Here is a 19,923-nt window from a genome sequence, read left to right on the forward strand (position 1 = left end):
AGGCGGAGGTTGCAGTGAGCCGAGATCACACCACTGCACTCCAGCCTGGTGACAGACTGAGACTCCATCTCAAAAAAGAAAGGAAGGAAGGAAGGAAGGAAGGAAGGAAGGAAGGGAGGGAGGGAGGGAGGGAGGGAGGGAGGGAGGGAGGGAGGGAGGGAGGGAGGGAAAAGAAAAAAAGAAAGAATAAAAGATGTGACCAAAGGTTTATGCTTGCAGATGACTATCATACCTTTATTTATAACAGCAAAAAGTGGGAAAGATTCTAAATGTTCAATAATAGAGGATTGCTTAAATAAGTTAAATTGACTATTGTAGAGCCTTTAACCATCATAATTTAAAAGATAGTAGTAAATCTCATGTTATAACATTTACCACAAAAATGGGTTACATATACTGTACTTCACAGATTTTAAGAGGCAAAATTTTAATATTTTTACATATCTAAAATCTTAATATTTCTTGCCATTTCATGGCATGTCCAAGTGTATTAAGACTTGCAGGTGGGATGAGGTCAGCTTGAAGCCAAGTTCTAGAAACAATAACAGAACACTCTTTCAGGAAATGCTGTCTTGCCAATACCCTAGCTGAAACAGAAGATATTGTGTGGAAAACCACAAACATTGAAAAGTCTGAATCATAGAGTGAATCATAAGAATTAAAGTTTGAACGTGAAAAAGTTTTAGTAATACCTAGACAATTAGTTTCACTTATTTTTTATTATGTAAGTGAAGATATTTGATAAAACCTATGTCTAAAGGATTTCTTTCAACAAGTATAAAATAATAATTCTTAGTAGTTAAGCATTGCATCATAGTCCTGGCATAATTTTTTGTTTATTTTGTAATAGTGCATAAAGTATTGACGGATGTTAATAAAGGTGACCGCCTAGATTAATGAAAACCAGTGTGTATATATAGTATGAATCAAACTTTTCTTAGAAGGGAAGAGATGCATCAAAATGTGTCCTATCTATTAACAGTATCTGTGAGTTTTATTCTTCTGTTTTAATACATTCTAACATTTTTCTTAAAAAGCAATATTAAATTTTAATACAAAAATTTTAGTAAATATTGTTTTTAAAAACAGAGAAAACAAACGCAAACTTGAGATTTTTCTAGACCACTCTAGGAATTGGTATATCTATCAGCGATTCTGTAGTAAATAGGCTAAGAAATTGAAGTAGAGAAGTTTGAGTTTCATTCTTGCTTCTGTCAATGTAACCATTTACAAATGATGTGGTTTTCTAAAATTTTCCTTTGTCCATGGGTAAGAAATACACAATAATGTTCACCAGCCTATTTCAAAGTAACAGTGACTAAACATCTGGAATGAAGCAAATAGATTATATCATAATTGCAGGGCATCTCAGTAAAGAGTATGAACAAAAGCATTTTGTAAAGACAAATCTATTTTCCCTTTAACTTATCACTAAGTAATATTCATCTCCACACTAGTTGTGGGGTAAGACCAGCCAATCTATTGAAATCCCCAGGAACATCAACCTGAGATCAGTTTGTCTGATGTACCAAAAGATTTTTCTTAATACCCCTTAGGGATTTGTAAGCTTATTTATTTTTACAACCTGCAAAACTTCAGTTTCGGCAATGAACATAAAGTGCCTGACACATATGTATTATGCATGTATGAGCATTTGTTTATATTATCTTTGACTTTTTAAAATCTGTTCAATGAGCCTTTTTATTCCATACTTATTATATACGATGTTTCATTAAGATCCATGAAAAGAGTCACTCCTAGTTTATATTTACATTATTTAAGCACTACAAGTGATATTTGCTACTGGTTATGTAAATGGAAAATAATTTATGAGATTTATGATATGATTTTCTTTCCTGCACTTGGTGACTGGGTTGCCTCTTGGTTTTTATTTATGTCATGAACAATAATAAGCTCCTTCTGTTTGCCCACCCACACAGTTGCCTGAGCTTTAGGTGTGGCTGGAAATGATGGTGGGGGTGGAATAACTGCATTCAGTTCAAAAGATAATAGCCCTCTCCTTCTATTACAGCAACTGTGAGGCAGGTCAGCTTCCAAGAAAGAATACCAACCTGCTTTCTGTAGGTGAAGAAGTCCCAGGGCTTGACACACAAGGTCCTCTAGCACTGCACTTTGCAGTCAGTCCTGTGGGAGATTCGAAAAGACCTATCCTATGGAAATGCCTATAAATGATTAACAGGCAGACAAAGGAATTAACTCAAAATTGTAAGAAAGAGTAGATTAGATGAGCACTAAGAAATGTGACTGTCTACAACCACCTTGAAATCTAACAGGAAACAGGCCAAATGGCAAATTAGACTGTTTAATGGTTGTGTGTGAAAGTGCCTCCTCCTCGTAAAGGAACTGTAACAGATCCAGTCTTGTGCAAAGAGAATATTATAAACAAGATAAAGAAGCTTCGAGATAGCTTCCCTAAATTCACTAAGTCATTAAGTAAATTTTACATTATAATCCAAGTGACAAAAACAAACAAACCAGAAAAATCAAATACAAACCAAAAACAGAACAGAAAAACCTGAACAGGCCCTAAATGAAATGCCATGAAGGTCTCCTCTTAGAATCACTGTGGATTCTCTCATGCCCCAGATGAAGCAGATTGTATCAAGCAAGCAACATCACTGAACTTTTATTGAAAGCGCAATCCATATTCTTCTACAAATGAAACTTAGAGTTTCCTATCTGTCTGTAATTTAGTTCTATTTTTAACTCATTTCACAGCTCAATTAATATTCCAGTGTTTTATTCTTCTTCGTCATATTCAGAGCAGCCTGAAATAAACCTTACTTTGAAGCTACTTCCAGCCTTTGCAAATCCTTACCCTTCTCAGAACCTTCTTTTCCATCACTGCTATTTGTTCTGTCTCCCTGGAGACTTCCCTGTTGCCACCTGCTTTCCACCATTCCAAACTGCACCTGTCCCAATTGTAATCCCTGCTTTCTAAGTGAAAGTTAAGTAATCCGATAAATTAATGTGTGCTAATGTATTATTGGTCATTATCGTGCAAATGAAAGCATGTTAATTTCCTATCCTCTTTTCCCTTCTGAGAATTTTTACTATTTTACTATGGCCTTTTAAAAAATGGCTCATTTCAAAGAGGTAGTATTGGCAGTGGGAATTTTTAGATATCAGACCTATGGAGGGAAGTAGGACAATCGTGTGTGTGTGTGTGTGTGTGTGTGTGTTCCCTCAAATCACAACATGGAGGAATGGCATCACATGTGTAGTAGCTGGTGCATTTCACTGTTATATTATGGATGATTCTGCAACAGTTCTGTTCAGAGCTGCTGTAGACTTAGCATTAGGTTAAGCTCTAGAAATATGCCATGTAAAGTGACTTGCATTTTCATGCCTATTATAAAGGTTAAAACATTTGAACTTTCTGTTTAATTGGTATATATTTAAACTTTTCCTGAAATGGTCAAAGAAAGACTTTTTGGCATTAAACTGCTGCTGTGTAGAGCCTAAATGTCTGAAAAATTCATTAAAACAGCACTTTAATTTTGACAGAGTTGAACTGCTGGGAAAATTAATTGATTGTTTCTCACTTGAGCTTTGGAGAAGTCATTAAGGTTTTTATGGTTTATGGAAAATTGAGAATTGAAGTACACTAAAATCAATATGTTATCTGATGTACAGAGAAAATCGCACTTCAGATGAAAGAAAGCATAAACAATTCCAAGAGCTTTTTCTTTCTTTCTCTTGATTCCACAGGCATATTTGCATAGAGCTTCTATATTCACTTGTATTCAAAGTCCTTTGTCAGTCATTTTTATTGTGATACACATTATGGGGACAGAATAACGAGGTCTGAGAGATGAACCACTGCATTTTAGAAACTTTTCTGTTAATTTCAAAAAGGTATTAAGGACATAATATAAAATACCAGAAATAGTCTGGGCATGGTGGCTCACACCTGTAATCCCAGTACTTTGGGAGGCCGAGGTGAGCAGATCACTTGAGCCCGGTTCAAGACCAGTCTGGGTAATATAGCAAGACCCTGTCTCCATTAAAAAAAAAAAAAAAAATCAGGAATATTCAGATAGGTCTGTATATTTTGAAACAACCCTTAACAAGAAAGTTGTAATTAGGCTAGCATGTTAGGAGCAATGAGAAATACTTCAAGGATTCTATATATTGGGCTTACATGTATTATGGAAAAAAATAATCATGCCTTCTGCAAATAATGGGCAATGAATTGGATACTGGCTGGTGCCACCAGCGAAACTTAGGAGCCCACTCTGTTACGTTAAACAAGGATAAGAACAGAAAAAGAAAGAAGGACTGTAACAGAAAAGATCATCATGTAATTTATCTTTACTTAGTCCTCTGAATATGTCCTCTCTGACCATCCCCTCTTCTGATTATACACATCAGTAATCCTGGGGGGATTGGACCTTATTCAGATTTTGCAAAGCCTGAATGGATTGGGATTTTAAGAGTAGCCACTTCTGCATTTGTCAACTTCTACTATCTCTATTCCAGAGAGAAAATGATATTTTCCTTTTTGAATATTCATTGTTGCTTCCAAACTCGTTCAGCATCAGACTGACTCTTTCCTTTCTTGTGTAGCTAACATCACTTCTAATTCACTCAACTTCCTACAAAGTCATACCCACAGTAGCCCATGCAAGCATAGGATATTCTGGGAGACTGGTGAGATTGTTAGTGATAAAATACTTGTTAGTATGAGATTTGTCTCAGAAGCACTAAGTAAATCATGTAACCCTATAGGTAACAGATTTATTGGTTATCATTGGATACTTTAAAACTCAGGATAGTTATCTAATAAGAATTTACCCTAGAGCAGGTATTTTTGAGATATTCAAGCAGTTACATAACAAGACAAGAGTGTGCTCATTGAGTTAGCATTTGATACTTGACATGTTTGTATTTACTTGCCTGTAGTTTTATATTTTATCCAATTAACCATTGTTCTCTCTATTGGGAAACTAATCCTAAAGGAATATACCACAAATAGAGAAACTCTTTAAATCTCTTTTACAACTTATGTACTTAACCTCTTTCTTCGCTTTTGTAGCATTATTATCAAAGTCTGGAAAATTCATAAAGTCATTAAGAAATAAGCACCCACTCAAACCAAGGCAGGATGCTAGTTCATCTTATGGTTGTCAGCCTGGTGTGCAGCCCTTTACCTTGTCTTTATGCTGCCAACCTGTGAGTGACTAATCCCTACCTTCTTCTCCCACAGTTAATTTATCCTATTATAAGTTCTCATGATAGGCATCTCTGAACATGTCCTAACAACTTGTTCAGAGGAAGGCTTTCAGTTGAAATGGAAGATGACTAGCAATTTTCACTGCTCCAATAGTTGTTCAAAAGAATATAATTTATTAAGCTATATCTACTAACCCAAGAATAAAAATGTCTTGTTCATGATTATGTTACAGCTCTAGATTTATTGAGACACAAAGGGGGGAGGATAACCTTTTATACTGTAGCATAAATTCTTTTATTTTTTATTTTTATTTTTTGAGATGGGGTCTCACTCTGTCACTCAGGCTGGAGTGCAGTGGCACAATCTCAGCTCACTACAACCTCCGTCTCTCAGGCTCAAGAGATCCTCTGAGTAGCTAGGACCACAGGCGTGTGCCACCACTCCCAGCAATTTTTTTGTATCTTTGTTAGAGACAAAGTTTTGCCATGTTGCCCAGACTGGTCCTGAACTCCTGAGCTCAAGCTAGTCATCCTCTTCAGCCTCCCAAAGTGCTGGGATTACAGGTATGAGCCACTGTGCCTGGCCAGCTTTTTTTTTTTTTTTTTTTTTTTTTGAGACTCAGTCTCACTTTGTCACCTAGGCTGGAGTGCACTGGAGCGATCTTGGCTCACTGCAACCGCCACCTCCCGGATTCAGGCGATTCTCCTGCCTCAGACTCCTGAGTAACTGGGATTACAGGCATGTGCCACCACCCTTGGCTAATTTTTATATTTTTAGTAGAGATGGGGTTTCACCATGTTGGTCAGGCTGGTCTCAAACTCCTGACCTCGTGATCCACCTGCCTCAGCCTCCCAGGGTGCTGGGCTCAGCCAGGCGTGAGCCACTGCGTCCAGCTGCATATATTCTTCACACGGGGCGGGGGGGATCTGTTAACTAAAGTACAGATTAGAGTCAGGAGACTTAAGTGTTATTATGGTTTTTGCATGTAATCTCTTTAATAATCCCAATTATTTGACATGTTCTTTTCTGAGCAATAATTTTTGTCCTGTCTCTAAATTAAATACCCCAGTATCCCAGGGTATTAATCCACTGTGGTATTGTTTTTTATTCTATTTTATAATAAAATACACTTTCTATTATGATTATACTTCTCTCTCCTAGAAAGAGAATCTTTGAGTCAAGACATGGTGTCCATGAAATCCACATTAAACCATACCTGGAGTATGTAGCATGTTAACATGTTAGCATCGGTCATGACATAATCAGAGATGGGGTCATTGCATTGTAACCAACTAATAACCCGCTCAGCAGGTAAAAATTGCCAGGAGACTAGAAAGATGGTAGAAATCAGATACGCAGTTGTTTTTCAGAAGACAGACTTAAAAGGAGGGAATGGGAGGATCCCTGGACAGGCAGCAGGAAGACACTGCCCAACCAGCAAGTAGGGAGCCAGCTAATACTGAAGGGGTCTCTAGAGACAAACTCCATCTCGCAGAATTCTCTGAAGCTGCTGTTGCCCAACTAAATCTTTAAACAAAATATTCACGTCCGCAGTGAAAAAGGACAAAAATTACCAGCCACAATATTACATTTTTCTTTTTCTTTCTTACAGCTCTATTTGCAACCTTGGAATTGGATTTGATTCTGAGACTGCCTGACTTCTTAATCTGATAAAAATCATTGGTATTTACAGGGATCTGTATTATTCCAAATATCAGCAACTGATCTTTCTTGGTACACTCTGATATCACCGATGAGAAGACTTTCTTTTCCTTGAAAGTGCAGACAGTAACAAAGACAGAAAACACTCCAGCCCTCATTGGCGAGCAAATAAATTCAAGGAATCAAGGACAACCTCACTTCTTTCCCATACGAAATCCTTTCCTGCAACACATCACTCCCCCCTTTTTTTTTTTTTGAGACGGAGTCTCGCTCTGCCGCCCAGGCTGGAGTGCAGTGGAAGTGATCTCAGCTCACTGCAAGCTCTGCCTCCTGGGTTTATGCCATTCTCCTGCCTCAGCCTCCCGAGTAGCTGGGACTACAGGCGCTCGCCACCTCGCCCAGCTAGTTTTGTTTTTTCTTTTTTGTATTTTTTTTTTTTAGTAGAGACGGGGTTTCACCATGTTAGCCAGATGGTCTCGATCTTCTGACCTCGTGATCCGCCCGTCTCGGCCTCCCAAAGTGCTGGGATTACAGGCTTGAGCCACCGCCCCTGGCCACCCCCTTTTTTAAATTGGAAAAACTTAAAGTTGGGGATTAGAAACTTAAGTATGGAAGGCTTGCATCAAATGTATAAATATGAGAGACAACACAGTGTAGTGGTTAGCAGCATAGAATCACACAGAACTGTGCTGGAGCCCCAGTTTCATCACTTATCATCTGTGCAAATTCAAGCAATCTTGTTGAGCCTCAGTTTTCTTGTCTGTAAAATGGGGATAATAATAGTAATTACTTTGTGGAACATAATAAGTGTGCCATACATTAACTGTTATTAGTTTTTAAATTAAATATTGTTCTACTAGAATCTACTTCTGAGATATACAAGTTTTCTAATAATATAATTATAAAGATAGCTACCATTCAAAATGTTAAACAAATACATTGTAATCAAGTAATCAAGGAACCATAGGATTATAAGTTATCCAGTGTTGGAACAGGTGCTTTATGAATACAAAAGAATTATAAATTCTACCTTTTATGGAGAAAAGACTTTTTTTTTTTTTTTTTTTTTTGAGATGGGATCTTTCTCTGTAGCCCAGGCTGGAGCGCACTGGCATGATCTCAGCTCACTGCCACCTCCACCTCCCAAGTTCAAGTGATCCTCTCACTTCAGCCTCCCGAGTAGCTGGGACCACAGGCGCACACCACCATGCCCAGCTAAATTTTTTGTATTTTTGGTAGAGATGGGGTTTTACCGTGTTGCCCAGGCTGATCTCAGACTCCTGAGCTCAAGCTATCCATCCACCTTGGCCTCCCAAAGTGCTGGGAATACAGGCATGAGCCACCATGCCTGGCCTGAAAGACTAACTTATAAATATATAATCATTAGCATACACAGGTGGTATTAAAAACAAAACACTGCAGTATTTATTTAACAGCTCCATCTTCATCGTCAAATCACATGTAAATGGTTATGAACACAGTACTTAGTTTTCCAATGCCTCGAAACAAGTAAAGATGGTAATAAAATAACCTATAAAACAAAGTCAGAAATTTTGTAAAGCGGTAGCCCATTCCATTTTGCATTTCCTGATTTTACTTTCTTCATTACACCAGCTGATGGAGTACCACTTGAACCTCTGTAACGGGTAACTGAAGAGCTGTCCCTGTGATGCAGTAAATCCAGGCTGGAAGGGATGAACTCATTTCCACGCTTTCTATGTCAGCTAAATCCTCACTCTTGGACAGAAACCCACAAGCTCGGCCAGACTGGGAGAAGGCAATTCTGCCAGCTGATTGGAGTTAAAATGTGCAACTAGACAAAACCCCATGTTCCACTCCTACAAGGTAGACAACAGAAACACATTTCCTCTGCTTCTCTTCCTTTCACGTTCCTCAAGCCATACTTAGTTATATGATGATATTCAATATCTACTTGGAAGTAATTATTACTACATTATAAACAACAACAACTAATGTTTGTTGGCATCTAGGAACTGCCTTGGTTATCCTACGACTTCTAAGGTGAGGAGGGAAACGAGCTAATAGAACTGGATGTTGACACAGGCTTACTTCTATGGCAACATTTTCCTTTTTCCAAAATGAATGCTGGAATTGCCTGACCACCTGGGAGTTATTTGTTTCACGGTTCAAAAGTTTGTTTACTGAGCTTTTGTTCTGATAATCATCTGAAAGTGAGTTTTGCTTTGGAATGAATGGCAAGCTTAACTTGAAATTTTTTATTATTGGAGCTGTGCTGCAAGAGGTCAAAAATGACCACATCACTGATCCATGGAGAAGCACAGAGATACTCTCTTTAGAAAGTTAACCTTATCTACAGTTTAAAGTAACCTTTTAGGAACACGAACACACACACACACACACACACACACACACACACACACACCTGTTACTCTATCTTTGTCTACATATTTTGCTTCACTCCACAAAAGTAAAGAGGGGAGGGTAATTTAAAACAATCAATAATTCTTATGTAAATCAGGTCAGTCAATTTTTCCATATGTTTTTACTTTGACAAAGAATGTAACAGTCGGCCGGGCGCGGTGGCTCACGCCTGTAATCCCAGCACTTTGGGAGGCCGAGGCGGGCGGATCACAAGGTCAGGAGATCGAGACCATGGTGAAACCCCGTCTCTACTAAAAAATAGAAAAAAATTAGCCGGGCGCAGTGGCGGGCGCCTGTAGTCCCAGCTACTGGGGAGGCTGAGGTAGGAGAATGGCGTGAACCCGGGAGGCGGAGCTTGCAGTGAGCCGAGATTGCGCCACTGCACTCCAGCCTGGGCGACAGAGCGAGACTCCGTCTCAAAAAAAAAAAAAAAAAAAAGAATGTAACAGTCTTTTCCAAGAGTAAACAGTTTCCAACGACTGCTGGCTCCTTCGGTTAGGACAGTGTAGGGAGGTGGGTGTTGGTTACAGAATAACTCATGTCTTCAGAAGCGTGACTACATAATAAGACATGTTTTCAAGCCTAGCTGATGAAATTTCAGTAACTATTTTTGGAATGAAATCTTCTATTGATATGTCATATCTTTAAGATATTTCGTATGTAGATAAGTCATATTTATTTGATGTGATAATGACTTCAAAATTATTGGTCATTGATGTGCACTGTTCCCATGAAATAGTTAAAATATTATTTCTGCTAAAATAAAAACAATGATGCATTCAGAATTTGTATCTTACTGCTGTTTGAATAAACATTTTATATTATTGGTTTAGTGTTCTGACATACAATGCAAGGACATAGCATCTGGTTCATTTTAACCCATAAGTGTCTGTACAGCATATTATAATTATATTTTAAAATTATTGTAGGGGAGAAGAGGATCTTAAATCCAAAATTTTTTAAAGAAACTGATTGTGGAATTCTTTATTTATGTCCTCAAAATAATACCTCAGAAGATGACACACAATCAAGCATGGTGGCTCATGCCTGTAATTCCAGCACTTTGGAGAAGCTGAGGTGGAAACATTACTTGAGGCCAGGAGTTCAACACCAGCCTGGGCAACACAGAGAAACCCCGTCTCTGCAAAGAAAATTAAAAAAATTAGCTGGATATGGTGGTGTACCCATATAGTCCCAGCTACTTGAGAGGCTGAGGTAGAAGGATAGCTTAAGCCCAAGAGGTCAAAGCTGCAGTGATCATGCCACTGCACTACAGCCTGGGTGACAGAGCAAGATCCCATCTCAAGAAAACAAACCAAAAAAGATGACACTTTAATGGTTATTCTGGTATCATCTAGGGATGAACACACATATACACAAATTTTAAGTAGATGATATTTCCCTAAGAGATATTCCTTAAAATAGTTGTCCCATATACATTCTTTTGAATAATGTGTTATGTTTAAATGTTCCTTTTCAGATTTACATTTGAATTTATTGATGCTTATCTAGCCTTTCCTTAAAGAACATGGATCACATATCCAGAAAGAAACATTGATGAGGAGTAAGCTCCAACATCATGCATGACCTTGCCCTAAAATACTCAGTCTTTCTGATGAAGTTTACCTTAAGAAAGTGAAAAATACTTTCAAAAGTAATATTTTTAACAATTAATGTGATTTTGGGGGACAATTTTGAAAAACGTGCTTTCTTTAGCAGCTGAAAATGGAAAACACAGGCTGAAATTAAGGCTATGACCATTTGTCATAATGCAGGCCACACATGGTCACAGCATTTTAAGTGGAAATATACTATGTTTGGTAATCTTTCTGTTTTTTAGAGGTCTTTGTATTACTTTTACAATAAAAGAAAGAATAATAGAAGCCCAAAAAGTAGCAGTTTTTAAAAGCACAAAATTTCTATCTTCTATTTGAGGATAGATAAGTGAAGCTATGTTTAATAAAGAAAAATAAAATATCAAGGAAATATGATCTTACCCAAATTTACATTTGAGTTTCTATCTCAGTTAAACAATACTTCTGTATTCATGCTAAATCCTGGCCTCGGTGCTAATATTTTACAGACTGACTTGAAACTACCAATTCTAAAAATGGAAATAGTTTAAGCAATCTCTAATTTCATAAAATACGAGAATGCCCCTTTCAAGGAAAATTTATAATGGTTGTGAGTTATGTTTGTTTTTCTTGTTACTTTTTATTGCTAAAACTCTTTCACCAAGCTAGTATTTCTTTTATGCCCAGGAGGCAAAACAGCTTGGCATTCTGTTGAATTTGTTCATCTAAATGTCAACTTTTAAAAAATGGAATGAGGATTTTGTCTTAATATTTTCATTTAAGACTACAACTATATGACCTTTAAGATCCTCTCTTACTTTATAATCTCTGATGATTTTACTATACCTTCTCTTAAAATTAATGATAAAAATCTTAACAATCATTCTTAAGTAATATACATTGTTATATTAGCCTAAAACAGAATACAAAAATATTTACATCAACTATGACTTTCTGTAAGGATAGTACAGATCTCAGACAGTCTCCAAAGAAGTTTTCTAGTGTCTTTGAGTTGCTGCCTGAGAAAAAAGGAGCACTGAAAGACTTCTCCAGAGATTACATTCTTGAACCCAAGGCCCTTCCTCCTCCTTCTTCCCCATCTTTGTGCTACTTCGCTCTTCTGAATCTCTGAAGTGTAATACAAGACCAGCAGGACTGCATAACAATAGAGATGAGACTATCTTTGCATTTATACTAATGTAGTTTGCCAATGTACAGATGCACAGCAGTTTTTGCTTAAATTAGGTTGCTGTTTAGTTTAACTCCTTACTCTGATTCAAAAGCTGTCTCTCAAGTTCCCTTCTGGGTTTGCTGGCTCATATTTCTCCCTTTGATCCTGGGTTCACTCCGCCTTCCTCACCAGCTCCCAGAGCTACCTGTTTAGTTCCAACTAAAAGTATTCTTACTGCAGTTGCCCAATGCTGGCTCCGTGGTTCTGTATTCTCCTTAGTCTGTCCATTACTCATTAACCTTCCACTGCTCCCTAAATGGGTCTCCTTCTTCCTGGACAGCTCTAAACCGTCCTTTTGGCTCTGTTCAATGTTTAGCTTTTTATTTATTTTTTTTAGAAATAGGGTCTTGCTTTGTCACCCAGGCTGGAGTGCAGTGACACAATCCTAGCTCACTGCAGCCTGGAATTCCTGGGCTCAAGTGATCCTCCCACCTTGGCCCCCTAAAGTGCTGGGATTACAAGGCGTGAGCCACTGCGCTGGCCTTCCATTGCTTGTATTTGCATATCCATACCTACAATTTAAAGAATGCTATCTATACAGAAATATTAGCATTCAGTATGATAAAAGAAATTAAATATGTTTTAAAATACGTGTGTTTATAATGATACTTAAAAATGCTCACTAGTCACCTTTTGGAAACTGGTAACAAAAAAGAGTGTGAGGGGAGACAGAACCAAGCATTTATCATACTTTTTCCATAAGAACCATATCTCAGCATCACCAAATAGTTGATAAGGGAAGGCTTTTTGGGTTGTTTTTGTTTTAATAAGTTGCAGCTAATAAATGCAGAAGGCATAACAGAATTTACATGTCACCATTTTGCAATCCCTAATGAAATAAAGAATTTGGGCAAAGACCCTGAATGACTTCTAAACCATTAGATAAAAAAAACTTAATGAGGAATTATATAAAGAAAGGATCAAGCTGACAATACCAGAACACACTGATCAAATTTAACATTACAAGTAGGGAAACAATCATACACTCTATGCCTCATCATATAATGCAAAAGAAAATATACAACACAAACTATTAAATATTTTTATAGAAAATTGGCTACACAGGAAGCTGAGGCAGGATTGCTTGAGGCTAGGAGGAGTTCAAGGCCGCAGTGAGCTATAAATGATCACACCTGTAAATAGCCACTGGACTCCATCCTAGGAAACACAGAATGACCCAGTCTCTTAAAAAAAAAAAAAAAAAAAAAAAAAAAAAAAAGAGGATTGAGCAAGATTCTTATTGAGCCCTCTATCAATTTTACAGGAAATACAGGAGACAGGATATCACAGGAAGGCAATCAGAAAAATTCAGAATGTGGGAAATTTTACAGGACAGATTATCTACTTTTTTCAACTAATTACGAGAAAAAGAAGAAAAAGGTGCATATATATCAATGGGACTTTAATGACATATTAACGTGTAATGTGCGCATTTTGGTTTCTGATTTGAAGAAATTGATTGTAAAAAACAATGATCTCTTGGGAAACAGGAAAATATGAAGACTGAGTATTTGATAATATTGAATTATTATTAATGTGAGGGTGTGATAATGGCATTGTGGTTTTTTTCTTTGAAAAAAGAATCCTTATATTTAAAAGATATATATCAAATATTCATGGATAAAGTGATATAAACTCTGGAATTTGTATAAAAATAATCCAGGACATGGGAGAAGCAAATGGGGTATACACAAAACAAGATTAGCCATGAATTTTCAATTGTCAAAGCTGGTGATGGTTACATGATACTTCATTATACTATTCTATCCACTTTTGTATATGTTTAAAATTTTTCATAATAAAATGTTTTAAAGGATTTAGTAACTAATATATTTCTTTGAAGATGTAATAGGAACTCTGCTGTCAAGAGAGAAGCTGATTCCAGAAATCATAGCCTGTGATGTGGAATCTATTCTATGGGATTGTAGTGATACTCTCAATCTACCCGCTTTTCTCCTTTTCTCCCCAAACCTTCAGAAAATCTGTTACTGCCTGTTGAAATGTAGGCATTGAATGACCACTGGTTGGGAAGAAAGGTGTTTCCTAGGAGAGTGGTGGTTTATCTATTTGTTTTGGAGAATCCCCACTTTGCCCTCACCACTCTAGAGAGGAAAGTGGTGATCCACCCAGGTGAGTTCAAGCCCCTTTTAATGCCCAGTGAAGCTAGCAAGTGCCCTAGGGCTACCTGTGAAATGATCTTGGAGCCACAGCCATGTCATAGGCTGGTAGTTTCTTGCTGGACTGGAGTAAGCTACTGCTATAGGAGCAAGGTTAGAGGAAACTAAGAATAATCTGCAGTCTAAATCAGGAAGTTCAAGACATGGAAAGTACACTTCTAATCTTGACCAAAAATGAAAACGAAGTAGATTGGTGGTAAGATGCTACCATGAAGATTTCTCAGGCCCATCAGGACTAGGAGAAGAGGGTCAGGGCCATCTGATAACCAGCCTTGGTTGCAGAAAAGGGTTCAGCTCTAAGATAGAGTTGGAGTGTAGACCAGGAGTCAGGAACACACACTTTGGAGAAAGTTAGTGATTTAATGGAGAGGCTGTGATCCACGGATGATGTGGTCTTCTAGGAGTCTGATGTCACATGCAACCACACCGATCCTGGCAGTAGATACCACTCAGTAATGGTGGAGATGGAATTTGTATGCTGCTTAGTGGTGAAGACCTGTTGCTTTTCCATTGCACACTCTGCCTCCCAGCTCATTGAGCTGACTCGGCATATGGGAGAGTCCTTGAGCAAGAAGCTCTGTTCTCTCCACTTGGTGGTGTTCTCATCTTGGCATCCCTCCCAACCCCTGTTAAATGCTAATCCTTTGCTTAGGCAGCAGCAGAAGAGAGCCAACATGACACAGAAGGAAGAAGAGGGAAGAGCCAGTGGGAAAGTCTTGGACTCCGGAGGCAAACTCACCTGGCTTAAATCCTGATTTTATTTCTTCCCAGCTTGTCAGCTTCTGGCAAATTTCCTGTTTTCGGAGGGTTTGTTTTATTGTCTGTAAAATAAGCAGAGAATTATCTATTTTGGAGTATTGTCAGAAAAGTAAATGTAAAAGGGGCTATGAAACATAATATTAAAGTAAACAGGAATATCACCTCCTTTATAAACTTGTTATGGCCACTTGGGGTCCTAGGAAAAATGGCAACAAGGACTAAGGGACAGCAGAATCTTAGGAGACTTTAATAGTATTTGGCGCTCCCAGGTGCTGAACCTGTCTAAACTTGACCAAGGAAGAGTGGTTTTCATGAAAACCTTATGAGTCAAAATATTACTATAAATTGCCCAGTCTCTTCACAGCAGTAGCCCCATCCCATCATCACAGGAGTAAGGGAGCTGGAAAGGAGTTTCCTGCTGATGCTTTCTTGTCCAAAGGACTTATTTGTTTTTTTATTCTATGATTTTCAATACTACCAATAGATTGGACATCAGACTTCCAAGAAGCAAGCTGCCTGAGTGATGCACACCAAAACAGCTGATTCCTTTGGGCTAGGGCAAGGATGTCAATCTAAATCAATTAGCTGAAGCATTACATCAAGGAAAGTCTAAGATGTTTTTTCAAAGAGATCAAAAATTACATAGGATTAGAGAATAGAGTAATGTGTGAGGAGTTTAATTTCTCTCATACACTGTAGTCCATAAGTGAACAGTACAGGTTGAGGGATGGTTCTGCTCTATGTGAGTTGTAGTATCTGGAGATAACAGTAGACAATGGGGGAAGGCAACAGATTTTAAAATCTTTCGCTCATCTATCATAAAGCTCTTTATGCTTTTTAATATGATTTCTCAATATACAGACATCGCTCACTAAATCTTAACTTTTTTCTTCTTTCCATCCCATTCTATATCGAGTATATTGAAGATGGCTAACTACTGATAATTTTATGAAGTAGCTAAAGAAAATTAAATGTGCCAATAATGCTTTACACTTTGCCATCATATAAAAAAAAAAAGTAGCCTTACTTTTCTCTAGAATAGTCTCTAGACTTCTTATTGGCCTTGACTCATGGGTTTTATGCATATTTTTTAAAGGGGAATCACTGCACTCGTGTTTAACAGAATAGATCAACATCATTGCATTTAATTTTAAATATCTTGTACTAGATTAGCTCTTGAAAACTCTAGATTTTGGCCAGTTCAAAACTAAATCACCAATAGGTAAAGATACAGAATTTAAGAAACTAGGGAAAATAAATATTCAGCCAAGTAACCCCTTTAACATCCTTTCAAGATGGTCTTGAATCAACAGTCACCAAGAAAAAGTCTCTAACAGTTTGGAGGTTCCTCATAAAACTAAAAATAGAACTACCATATAATCCAGCAATCCCAGTACTGGGTATATAATATACCCAAACGAAAAGAAATCAGAATATAGAAGAAGTATCTGCACTCCCATGTTTATTGCAGCATTGTTCACAATAGCCAAGACTTGGAAACAACGTAAGTCTTCATCAGCAGATGAATGGATGAAGAAAATGTAGTACATATACACAATGGAGCACTATTCTGCCATAAACAAGAATGAGATCCTGTCATTTGCAACAACATGCATAGAACTGGAGGTCATTATGTTAAGCAAAATAAGCCAGGCACAGAAAGACAAACATTACATGTTCTCATTTATTTGTGGGATCTAAAAATCAAAACAATTGAACTCATGCAGATAGAGAATACAAGGGTGGTTACTAGAGGCTGGGAAGGGTAGTGGGGGGATGGGGGAAGTGGGGCTGGTTAATGGGTACCAAAAAATAAAAAGAATAAATGAGATCTAGTATTGAATAGCACAACAGGATAATTATAGTCGATAAAAAATTAATTGTACATTTAAAAATAACTAAAAGAGTGTAATAAAATTGTAGCACAAAGGATAAATGCTTGAGGGGATGGATACCCCATTTTCCATATGTGATTATTACACATTGCATGCCTGTACCAAAATATCTCATGTACCACATAAATACATACGCATCCTATGTACCCACAAATATTTAAAAAAATTTTTTGAAGAACAAGTCTCTAGAAGCTTGCTATGATTTTGTTGACTTTCAAGTTAAGTTGCTAAAAATATTTCTCCTGTATTTGTTTTGTTTGTTTGTTTCTTTGTTTTTGTTGCAGACAGAGTTTTCACTCTGTCATCCAGGCTAGAGTGCAGTGGGGTCATCTTGGCTCACAGCAAACTCCACTTCCTGAGTTAAAGTAATTCTTCTGCCCCAGCCTCCCAAGTAGCTGGGATTACAGGTGTATACCACCACACCTGGCTAATTTTTGTTTATTTGTATTGTATTGTATTGTTTTGTTTTGTTTTAGTAGAGATGGGGTTTTAGCATGTTGGCCAGGCTGGTCTCAAACTCCTGACCTCAGTGATCTGCCCACCTTGGCCTCCCAAAGTGTTAGGATTACGGGCATGAGCCACTGCACATGCTCTGTTGTTTTTTACTTCATAAATACTTGTGTGTTATCAAAAAACCATATTAGGCCCTCCTCTAACATTAATCTTCCAAAGCCATTAAGACTTCTCTTTTTCCTGGGCTTATGGGACTTATTTCAGATCTACTGAATAATTTGTATTATGATTAGATTGGATGGGTTTGTACTACTATTCCTTAGTGACAAAACCTTATGGAACATATTTTTCCACTAATTGCATGATCCCCAAATAGCCCAATGAATAAAGAAACATTAGTTGGTCGGGCATGGTGGCTCACGCCTGTAATTCCAAGACGAGACCGAGACGGGTGGGAGACTGAGACGGGTGGATCGCCTGAGGTCAGGAGTTTGAGACCAGCCTGGCCAACATGGTAAAACCCAGTCTCTACTAAAAATACAAAAATTAGCTGGGAGTGGTGGGGGGCGCCTGTAATTCCAGTACTTGGGAGGCTGGGCCAGGAGAATCGCCTGAACCCAGGAGGCAGAGGTTCGTGCCATTGCACTTCCAACTGGGCGACAAGAGTGAAACTCCGTCTCAAAAAAAAGAAAAGAAAAGAAAAGAAAAGAAAAGAAACATTAGTCATCTGGGCATTTTGTTTTCCCAGTACAAAACATCAGGTAAAGGGTTTCATCTGGAAAACTAAAATTTTCCCCACCTCTTACCTCGTAGGTGATGCCTTGTAGAAACAGCTTTGGATAGTAGATGGAATGAAACGTCAGACTGAAAGGATCATGCTAGTTTCCCTGAATTCTGGTCAAGGTCCCAAGATTGAAATGAGTTGTTCTTAGAGCTGTGGGAGTGGATATCTGAAATTACTCCTTTAAAAGCTGCAGGAGGCTTTGGGACTATGAATGGTAAAATGAAATGGTAAAATGTCAACTTGCAGAAAATTAAACGTTTCAAATCTTGACCTTGGAAAAGGTTGATTCCTGAGCAACTACAGGAGGGAAAATCACAGCCACAGTGGACTCAGGCAAAGAATGTCATCTAAACACAAAGCCTAAGAGCTCCCCCAAACAGTAGAATGCTGAAATAAGGAAAAAGCAGGACAAATAAGTCTTAACTCCAGCGCTACTGGATCCTAGTCACTTAAATTCTCTAAAAGCCATTGAGCCCATATAATATAGTGATTTAGCATCTGGGCTCTGGATAATCTAGGTTTCTAGTGCTGGTTCTATCATTTACCACTGTGTGAACTCAGGAAGCTCAACCGCTCTAAGCATCATCTGTAAAATGGGGCTAGCAATAGAACCTAACTCTCAGGATTGTTGTGAAGAGTCAATAAGTGAATATGTGTACACTTGGCACATAGTAAATGCTCAATAATCGAGCTCTTATTAGTACTCCCATGAGCTGCTGTGAGAACACTTGAGATAAAAGATGTGAGCATGCTGTGAAGAACACAAATGGCCACACAAATTCAAGGTGTTGCTGGTTTGTTTAGTTTTCCAGTAGACCTACCTTGGTAGCTCACCAGAGATCTGGATGAAATCACAAATGGTATTGAGAAAGATATGCCTTCTATAATCCTGGTAGTACCTGCAACTTGTGTTTCCAAAAGTTATTTCTTCTTTGCATGTGTCTGGTGAGGTGAACCTAATGCTGCTGGCAGCCATGCCCCTAGCCGGAATCATTGCCAATTATTTTAATAAAGCACAGATCCATTCCTCACCCTTGCAACTGAGAAATGCTGGAAAGGAGAGAGGAGTAAGAAAGTCATATTCCTTACTTCTTCCTTATTCTACCTTAGACCCTACCCCTCTTAGGTTCTCTGGCCAGTTGATTAGCTACAATTTAAGTCATTCCATAGATTTATGATGCCTGTTCTTACATAATCTAAATGATAGAACTGGCACTAAAAACCTAGACTGTCCTAGTCAGGAGTTACAAAGACCAGCTTTCTGCCTGTGCAGAGATTAAACCTAGTATTATATGGGGAATTGGACCATTAATTTGGGTGGTTTAATTTGAAACGAAGTGGATTCTGCTACTTGAGAAATATTCTTGGAAGGAAAAAAAAAAAAAACCCCAAACATTCCACTCACTGTGAGAGTGTAGAACAGAGTAAAAGAATGGGCTTATAATTTGGGAGATGCTTTGAGTTTCTGCATGAAAGATGTTATCAGAATCCAAGAATTTTTGTTACTCAATAGCAATCCTATCAGAAGGCCAGCTTTTTCCCAAGGCCTGGTGGCATCAAGCAGCTTAGAGTCCAGAGAAAAGAGCATTACAAACAAGTTTTCTGGATGAAATGACACATGGAGTTATATAGAGTTTGCAAAATACATGATATTTTGAAAAGTACTCCTGAAGCTGAGCTCCAGCTTAAGAGAAGAAACCAACAATGAGTAAGATTCTATGGAAGGAATTCTGAAGAGTTGTGAGAATATTTTCCTTTTCTCTTAACATGGATGACCTTGTGTGTATA

At 37.9% G+C, this 19,923-nt stretch overlaps 1 long non-coding RNA gene across 1 annotated transcript; it reads right to left on the reverse strand.

The window, feature by feature from the left end:
• Window positions 1-413: 413 nt before the first annotated feature.
• On the reverse strand, window positions 414-19,717 carry LOC119620292 (uncharacterized). The gene is made up of 4 exons (XR_005236841.1): window positions 19,541-19,717; window positions 18,158-18,285; window positions 14,984-15,065; window positions 414-532 (listed from the first exon to the last, which is right to left on the reverse strand). It is a non-coding gene; the product is annotated as an uncharacterized lncRNA (long non-coding RNA).
• Between the last annotated feature and the right edge of the window lie 206 nt (window positions 19,718-19,923).

The sequence above is a fragment of the Chlorocebus sabaeus genome, chromosome 11 (assembly GCF_047675955.1).
Source record: "Chlorocebus sabaeus isolate Y175 chromosome 11, mChlSab1.0.hap1, whole genome shotgun sequence".
Lineage (NCBI taxonomy): Eukaryota > Metazoa > Chordata > Mammalia > Primates > Cercopithecidae > Chlorocebus > Chlorocebus sabaeus.